General features: G+C 46.2%; 1 pseudogene; it reads right to left on the bottom strand.

Moving 5' to 3' along the window:
• Positions 1-274: 274 nt before the first annotated feature.
• LOC133351503 (retinol-binding protein 1-like) lies at positions 275-5,410 on the bottom strand (annotated as a pseudogene).
• Positions 5,411-9,532: the final 4,122 nt, after the last annotated feature.

The following is a 9,532-nucleotide window of genomic DNA, read 5'->3' as shown; positions in this document are numbered from 1 at the left end:
ATTACCTAAGATAACTGAGGACTCATTTCAGGAGGGTCCTGTTACATTGGGATGTTTGGCCAACACAAATGACATTTTATGGGGCTTTTTACCTGTGGGAGAAAACTGAAGAATCAGAATGAAACCCATGCACAACAGAGGGAACACATACACAATCCACACAGCAATGTACCCGAGTCAGGAATTGAACCCAGGATCTTCTTGCTGCGAGGCACAAGTGTTACCACTGTGTTACGCTGCCACCCAAATTAAGTGTTGCACATGCGGAGAGCCTGGGCCACAGGAGCCTGGTTGGGTTGCCGTACACATCTGGATTCCTAGCCCCGGTCAGGTGTGGGAATTGGGCCAGCACAGTTCCCAATGGCCTTGGAAACGAAGCATCGCTGTTGCTTTACTTGGTCTTTTTGAAGATCTGCTTGCACTTCACTCCCTCCACGCGGATCTCCTGTGTCCCCGAGATAAGACAACGAACAGCGTGAGACAATAGCCAAAAAGAGACGAGAGAGAACATACAGCATAAGACAACAGTCAAGAGTAGCACTTTGCAACCCACGTTATATAAGTCACCCATAGCTACCGGTCATCTCAGTCAGTTAACCCATAGCACCTCGGTCTGTCCCGTGACCTCCTGGCAGCAGCGAGTCTTTCAGACGATGGCTTCGAAGTGCAACTTAGCCTGGCTCAAGCGCTGTGGTGACGTCGCCGCCACTCAGTGGTGTCAGCGGTTGTTACTGTGTCACTACCAGGTGGAGGTGGTCTCCCTCGATCCAGTGGGTCCAGCCACGGTTCTGCTTCTCCCCACGTTGCACGCACACCAAGCGGTCGCCCTCCCACGACACGGTCGTCTGTCACCGCACACATGACCGAGAGACAACAGCAAAACAAGGAGGTTGTGAATCTGTCTGCGCAGGCCTGGAATTGTCACCCCCTCACTTGCATGGGCTTTCTCTTGTTTCTTCTTAAGATTTGGGCAAACAACCCAAGGTAGCAGGATCCTCCTGAACATTTTTGAGAATCAGTGAGACTTTCTTTATTATTATTAATTTCGCTTGTATACCCATGGAAGCGACACTGAGTCTCTGGGCTTTTTTTCAGGATTCTGCTAAGTTTTCATAGTGATGATTACTATGCAATTTAATCATTTGTGAGTAATGTCTCAAATCTGGAAAATTTGGACCATGACAATGGCACACAATGGCCTAATCTTCTTCGAATGTCACAGGCTCTTAAACCTGCTCATGGCACATAATATGTAATGAGTAATACTATGGGTGCATTAACCATAAGCACAGAGATACGGAGGTGCGTTGCAAATTACCATGCACTTGCGGTCATTCCAGGCCACGCAGGTCCTCCTCAAACTCCTGGCCGATGGTGAAGTCCATGATGTAGTTGCGGAAGGTGCTGATGGTGCGGATGACCATGCGATCGCCCGTTTGCGTGATTTCCTTATCAATTTTCAACAGATTTGCAATCTTGCGTATGGCCACGTTGATGTCTGTGGGAATGGGAGGGAGTGCAGTATGGTGGCATGAGAGAGTTCAGGAACATTGTTTTGTCATTTTCCCAATTTAATTCCAAACATGCAACAATTTCATTCAGAACTGTTACAGAGCAGTGCACCACCCTGAGTGTTTGAGAACAAACTATACATACCTTCTCCAAAAAATCCTCTCAAAACGTCAGTGATTTTCTGATCAAATGAGCATTGAGGTAGTGCTCAATTCCTCTTTACAGCCCTGAGCAAGTGGTGGAAATTCCACTTTCATGTGCCAGGGCTGGGCTGTATGTATGTTGAACTTATTTGTCACCGTACATAGCCCACCGTGCTAATCGACGGTGGCCTGAACCACAGGACGACCACTGTTGACTTCACCATAATGTGGTACAGTACTAATTTGATCAAACCCGGACGGATGATGGGCCAAGTCAACCCCCAACAAGGACTCTCACAACCTTCCAATTGCGTGCTGCTCGCTCCACTGCTGAGCCTCTTGGCTCAACAATCAACATTTGCTTTGGGGATCATGGGCCGCAGCAATAGTTGCATTCATGAGCATGATGTCAGGGTACAGTATGGGGAAAATAGAGTGAACATGGGTGGAGGTAGAGGTAGAGGTGGGGTTAAGGGCAGATTGGTGAATGTTATTCCCACATTGCGAGGCCAATGCGTCCACAGTGCATCTACCAGTGCTGCCAACTTAATTTCGGTAGTTTTAGTGACTTTTTAGTTTTTCTCAAAAGTGTCCAAGCCACCAGTGACAATTCTAGTGACGTTTAATGTGGACAACAGTGATTCATTGAAATAGAATATGGCGGAATTCTAGTCAACGTCATAATAATTCAGTACAGGGGACCACGTGAGTCGCTGTGCAGGTGGCGGAGATGGGAGTCACGTTGACCCCGAGTTACAATATTTAGATTTAACTGTAAGTAACCCTTAGTTATAACGCGATGTGGATATCTAGGCATATGCCTCAGCTTGGAACTGACTGCCCACACATGCACTCCTGCACACGCCCTCACAATGCAGAAGCACTCTCTGAGCACCATTCCAGGAAACATGCAACTTTGGGCAAACGTTGTCACGTGGTTGAATCCGCTGAACGAACGTTGCACCACGTTCCATGTTTCTCGGGTTTTCAGTAAAATATTATTCCCTTATCATCCTTATATCCCCCTATACATTCACTACCATATAACAATGTACCATAATAGCAATTTCGAATCCATTCTCAACCCCATGCTAGATCTCATGCTCCAACCCATAACAACTTGATATTGATGTTTGTCATTAGTTGTTCATTGTGTGGTATTGCTTCCCATTGGCTACATTAGGCTCATACATGCATAATTCCTCCATATTTCATGGACTCATTCTGTCGCGTCACAGTGCCAGTGGAGCGAAATGAGCTCAATAATTGGGAGCAGAAAGTAGGGGGTGAAATCTTTCCCGGCGAAGTGGCCAGCGCACACAATGTGGCCACTGTGTGCTGTATTGAGAGCGGCCCCCCTGTCCCAATCAATGGTCACCAAAGAAAGACGCCCTGTGTGTGCAGCTTAGAAGAATTACTGATGTGGGCTCCACACACACATGGCACAGAGAATGATGTCTGCCGAGGGAGATAAAGTCTCGGAAATGCATCGAAGGGGGTGGGTGGATGGGTGGGAGGATGAGTAGGTGTATAGGTGGTGGACGAGCCTGTGAATAGGTGGATGCATAGATGCTGTGGGTGAATGAGCGGTGGATAGGTGAGTGAATGAGTGGATAAGTGGCGTTACAGTGTGTCAATGCAATAGCTATTATTGATGTTGAAGCTCACAGATACATGCTTTGAATGGCACAGGTACCCATTGATGTCTTTCAATGTTGTATGTAATGGTTTAACTTTAACCCTTCATCTACTAGAGGCCGCAAAATCACAATAAATCAAATCACCATCCTGAATCGTAAATATTAATTGACTCGTACAGGCAACACTTCTCTTGGGTGGCAACAGAGAGGAGAATGGTGCCAAACACTTTCCTAATTTTCTAATCCGCGTCCTAGAGTGTCCCATCCGTGCCACGGCACCCCCCCCCCCACGCCTCCCTTCAGATAAAATCAAGTGGCCCTCATGACAGAGCCATCGCCCCCAACGCGGCTTTGTGCTCAAGGAATAAGAAGATTTAATAAATCACGAGTCCTGCATTGAGCAGGGTTTAAGAGGATTTCAGCAGTGTTGCCATTCTTATTGTTTTCCTCTAATTCCCTCCTACTGCCGGGCATTACGCAGACACAAATATCCATGTTTGCCGGCTAGCATGAGAGCTGACACAGTTATTCAGCACCTATTAGGGCCAGCAGTGTTTGAGATCAGCACGGATCGTCCAGGAATTGGCGTCTATTCAGGTGGCAACAATTTATTTGTATCGAGATCTGGTACTGGCATTGTGTTAAACTAAATTACACTAAACTACACATCTCTGATCGACATAGGCTGACTGAGAAATGTGTTCGGGCTTGGTATATTGTGGAAAAGGTGGCGGGCCTGAGAACAGCACAGTGATGAGTGTTTTTTTGTGGCAAGCACCACACGTCTGGCTGGGTTTGTGTCCGTGTGTGATTATATTCCTGGTCACTACTGCCTGGTGTTGATACAGAACTCAACTTAAATAAAACGTTTTTTTTTATGAATAATGTAATTTGCCCACTTATATAAATTAGGTAACTTTGCAATCAACACTTCAATAATACATATAATGGCGGCCCATTTTGAAGGTAAATATCGGTTTAGAGAACATGACATATGTATGGGAATGTGTTGAGACGCGCAAATTATGAATTAACTTCACCAACCTCAACGTGGATGAAAAATAAATGTTGTCTGAGTACGTCCGATACCCTGATATTTTATAAGTATTTAATGTTGTTTTTCACGAGGTGATAACTGAAGAGAAAAGGAGTCTCATTCCAAGAGTGACCTAGGTCACCAAAATTAAAAAAATAAGAACATGAAAATAAATAATACTATAATATACTGAATTATATCAAGTTTGTCTGGCTTGAGGGAGGGAGGGCCGAACCGTCACGTCAAAATGGCTTGCGGGCCGCCAATTACAATACAACAAAAATAAATCAGCGCAAAAAATATCCGTGTTACAAACTAAAATCGAAAAAGTGCGCAAATATGAATTCATATAAAATACATTTTCTGCGTTGAAAGTCGGCTCGTACAAATAACTTTAGTAAAATGTTCATTTAAAATTGAGTTACATAAACATCACGATGCATTTCAGGTGATCATTGCACTCTCTCTGATCATTGAACGCTCCCGCACAGAAGCGAGGACAATGCGAACAGCACTGCAGCGGAGACGCACGAGGTGCTCGCGGACCATTGAGAAGGAGCCACGGCGAGACGGACAGCGACTCACCCAGCGCCTCATGTAGTCCTCAAAGCTCTCGTTGCTCACCATGGCCCAGTAGCCGTTGTAGTCGGCAGGCATGTTTAATCTGTGGTATGTCGTGAGCGGGCTTGGTGGCTCGCTGCTTCTTGAATCTGTGTGGCTGACTGCCTGGCTTGCTTTGTCACCGGGAGGTTTTCTTTGTGGTTGGCTTCGTGGTTCGCTGGTTCGCTGATCGCCGTCTGGCTGGCTCTGTGACTGGATTTATGACCGGCTTCCTTGCTGGCTGGTTGGCTGCTTTGCTGATATCTTTGTGACTGGCTGGCTGACTTTGTGTGGCTTTGCGAATTACTTTCGTGTGACCCTGTGCGTGAACGTAAAAGTTCTGCCGATAGGACAGGAAGAAGATGGGAACCGTGCAAACTCCAACAGCTGCGCGTGGAACTTCGACTCTGTGCTGCGCCCCGCCTTCAGCCACTCAGGGGGAGGGGCGGAGGGCGGAGGGGGAACGTAATGGGGTGGTATGGAGGGAGGAGAAAGGGAGGAGGAGATGCTAGCGGTGTAAGTGGGATGCAGCGTGAAGGACGTGGGTGAGATGGGTGATGGAAGATGTCTGGGAGATGGCGGGATGTGAGGGAGATGGGAGGATGGGGGGGGGGGGAGATGGGAGGATGGGGGGAGGAGATAGGAGGATGGGGGGGGGGCGATGTAAGGATGGGGGGGGGGCGATGTGAGGATGTGGGGGGGATGTGGGGGAGATGGGCGATGGGAAGAGTGGGGGAGATGAATGATGGGAGGATGTGGGGGAGATGGGTGTGAACCCCCATCCCTGCCTCACTGTGACCTTGTGGCTCGGGTGAATATGATACGAGGGCTGTGAATTAATGCATTCGTCTTGGCCGTGCTGCCTACTATTTCTTACACAGCAAAACAAAACGGCTATAAATATTTGAAACGGTCTCAAAGTAAATCCTCCGGTTGCTCGGTGAAGCCATCACCGCCACGCCGCGGATCGCTGGTATCATATTTGTCATGAGTTCATGCGCAGGCGAAGTGTGCAAAGAAGCATGAGAGAGACGAGCGCATGAGATCACTGAGGGACAGAAAGAACACGCACACAGTTACAGAGATCGCATTTTTATATTACCCTTGTTTACCCAGGAAATACAATTTCAGCATTGAAATATTTAGCCAATACCAGATAGATTGTTTTTCAGTTTTGGGAAAAAAACGGAGAACCCGGAGGAAACCCATACAGAATATACAAACGCCACACAAAAGCACCGCAGTCAGACATCGAACCCACTCTTCTTATAATAATTACGGTGCGAAATAAGTTCAAGATACATGAGGCACAAGCGTTACCAGAGCCACCCTGTCACCCTATAAAAGTAAATGGACTTGGGCAGAACACATCGCTCAAAGGGATGATGGCCGGTAATAGAGATCAGTGAGCCAAAGGATAAAACGTCTCCGATAGGATGTCTACCGCGGAGATGAAGCAATTAAATTGGTTTCTGTGCAGGAGCATGAGAGATGGTGACTGCTTGAGGAACCCTTCATCCAACAGTGGGTATATCACGGCTGCTGATAAGTGCGCGTCTCCTTTCTGCTGTGGGTCGTGTGCTTGGCTTTCTCCGTCGCATATTCTCGTTGAACTCGCCTTTTGCCCGTCCAAGGACGAGTGTATTGCAGTAAATCTGAAACTTGCAAGCGAAAAGCAGATCGCGACGTGATATTCATTGCATCAATGCGTGTGCAGTTTGTAAGGGCGCGGTGACACGGACCTATTGCATGTTCATCACGACGTCCCTGTTACTTCGATGTCTCAACAGCGTGACGGAGACCGCGTGACGTCAGGGCTCTGCCTTTGTCGCGAGGGCTGCGAGTTGACGCCGAGGAGAGGGCCCCTCGGTCCCCCACGTGGAGTGACGTCACCCGCTAATGAATATTAATTGTGGAGTGTGTCCATTTGGAGGACGGCACCTGCTCATGATTATTAATGAGGGGGGTCCATGTGGAGGACGTAACATGTTCATGATTATTTTTTAATGAGGGGGGCTGGTCGACGTAGAGTGACGTCACGAGCGTTGCACACAGACATGCTCGGCTCATTATAGTTGGTAATAATAATGGCGGGGGGGGGGGTCCATTTTAAGGACGCCACCTGCTCATGAATATTGATGAGGGGGGCTGTTCGATGTGGAGCGACGTCACGAGTGTGAAGGACAGACATTCCTGGGTGATTATCGTAGGTATGAGCATACAAATATGAGACATCACATTGGCTTAGACAGGACACTCCACGAGAAGGGATTGATGGCTGATGTTTCAGAATTAGAATCCTTATGTAAACTGGAGGAATCCGATGAGCTCTAAAGATATTTTTCACAGATGTCAAGTATGGGCAAGTCAGCACGTTACAGCAGCAAACCATGTTTGACACTGCTGTCGGAATGGCAGTCAAAGCAGAGAATCGTCCGAAATAATACATCCACGCGGGTTGACAGAGCGATTGACATCAGCTCGTATGCAGGTGCGGGGTGGAATTGCCACATCGCAGCGGCTTGTGGAGGACTTCATCCAGCAGTGGATTGACCATGACTGCTACTGATGATTAAATAAAAATACTCAAAAACAGCGGTGTTCTCAACTTTCTTGTTTATTCTTAACTTTCTTGTTTATTCTGTCGACACTGCAGCCAAAGAGCGACTGATATCCGACCGGAACTCCCGCGTTGGTTTCTGCTGTGGTTGTTATATTTTCGAATCCTTACATGGTAACATATTCACAAGCGCGCCTGCATTGGTAGAGTTGAAAAGTTCAAAGTAGGGTTGAACGACCCAAAAACGATCAAACACAGACAAGTGAAACAGAACAGAGCTTGCCGAAACGAACAAAAGATCACAGGGCTTGGCCAATTGTTGGTGCGGCCTCTGGCTGCCTTTTCGCTTGTCTGTGGTTTCCTACACATCCGTGTGTAAATTCTACAGCATTCTGAGATATAATTTGCATGATGCTGTATAAAAAATGATTGTAACTATTATTAAATAATCGATCCTCTTTCATTTATTAATGTAGAACGTAGCACAATTCTAAATTTGGTAACTTTGGTTGATAACACAGGAACAAAATGACCTACTCTTAAATAACTTCAGGGATAGTTAACATCCGCTGTGAGTGAAACGTACTATTTTATGATCAACATACCCGCAGTATTAACCAGGGCAGTCTTCCGGATTCAAACCAACAAAGGGCGAACGCGCTGCCGCTGGGCAATGTCACTGCCCATGATGATGATGGTGCTGGTGCCGATGATGGTGGTGGTGGGAAGAGTGTTTCTGAGCATTTCTGAAGTCTTGGGATGGGAAACGCCTTAGCTTAAACAACATCAAAGGACAAGGTGAGGTTTAGCCTGATGGTGCTGCCGTGCCTCACACATTGCAGGAAGTAACCGCTCCTTGTGAGTCTTTCGGGGATCTTTGGTGGCGGTGAGAATGATTTTGGTGATCATGTCGAAGGATGGATGCTGCTGATGATGGTTGCCTTGAAGATAGTTTTTTTTGTAGATTAATTCACATAAACATATACTGTATTGTACAGGCGCGTGTCTGGTGGGGTGGTACTGTGGTCATAGGGCATTCCTGTTTTTGTATTGTTTTTTGTAACTTTCTGACCTGCCCCTATTGGACATGTGAAAAAAAGCTTCATAGCTCATTGGATTCTTCCAGATCTTATTTATTCACGATGTACTTACAAAAAAATCAGCAAACTACCTACTGGATCTCCTCACTGTTTCGAAGAACAAATGTGACCTAAGGTCTTCGCTCATTTACCAGCTTCACATTCCTTATTGCCGTACAAATACTGGAGGAAGGGCCTTTGCTATTGATGCCCCCAGAGTCTGGAATGCTATCACCAATAAACTGCAACTTGGACCACTACCTGTGGGATCTTCACTCAAAACTGCTCTAGAGGAGTTGTACACCTCTAGCTGCCACTGCTATTCAGAATAGCCTGAAATCAAATGTATCGTTCTGGATGACCGCTGCAAAGTATGATCTTGAGTTTTGATTATAGTGTGCAGATTTTTAAAGTGTATTAAAAAATGTTGATACTGCTACTGATACTGCTGCTGTTATAGAGTGACTCATGCAGCCAGCTATGGCTGCAAAGTTTGGTCGTACATGTTATGTTTTTCGTTTATTGTTAAATTTGAATCACAATTCCTATGATCACTGTTACATTGTTTTTATAGCTTTATTTTGGTGATTTGGAAAATGTGTTGGCTTAGCTATGTTTTTTGTTGTAGTACAGAGTTAGCCTGATAACTTTAATCGAAATTGTCTTATGGTTGTTATTGTTTGACTTGCATCCCACTGGGATTTTTGCACGCAGCGTTGATATACGGTGTTTTTTCTGGAAGACTTTGCAGTTTTTTTCTGGATTTTTCTGTTGCGTGTAGTCACTTTAAGATGTTCTTTGTTAATGTTTTTGTTTGTTGCGGTTGCACCGGAGTCAAGAGCCGCTTAGCTCACAGGGCTATACCTAATAAATGAAACTGAAAAAATTAAACTGTCCATTATAATGTAAATTGCCCCCACGAGTCGTACGGCCAGGGTTCCTCTGCTCGTCTGCGCTGCTGC

This window comes from Lethenteron reissneri, chromosome 37, assembly GCF_015708825.2.
Source record: "Lethenteron reissneri isolate LAM-NWPU_2019-01 chromosome 37, ASM1570882v1, whole genome shotgun sequence".
Classification (NCBI taxonomy): domain Eukaryota; kingdom Metazoa; phylum Chordata; class Hyperoartia; order Petromyzontiformes; family Petromyzontidae; genus Lethenteron; species Lethenteron reissneri.
This window is presented reverse-complemented; position numbering and strand designations above follow the sequence as displayed.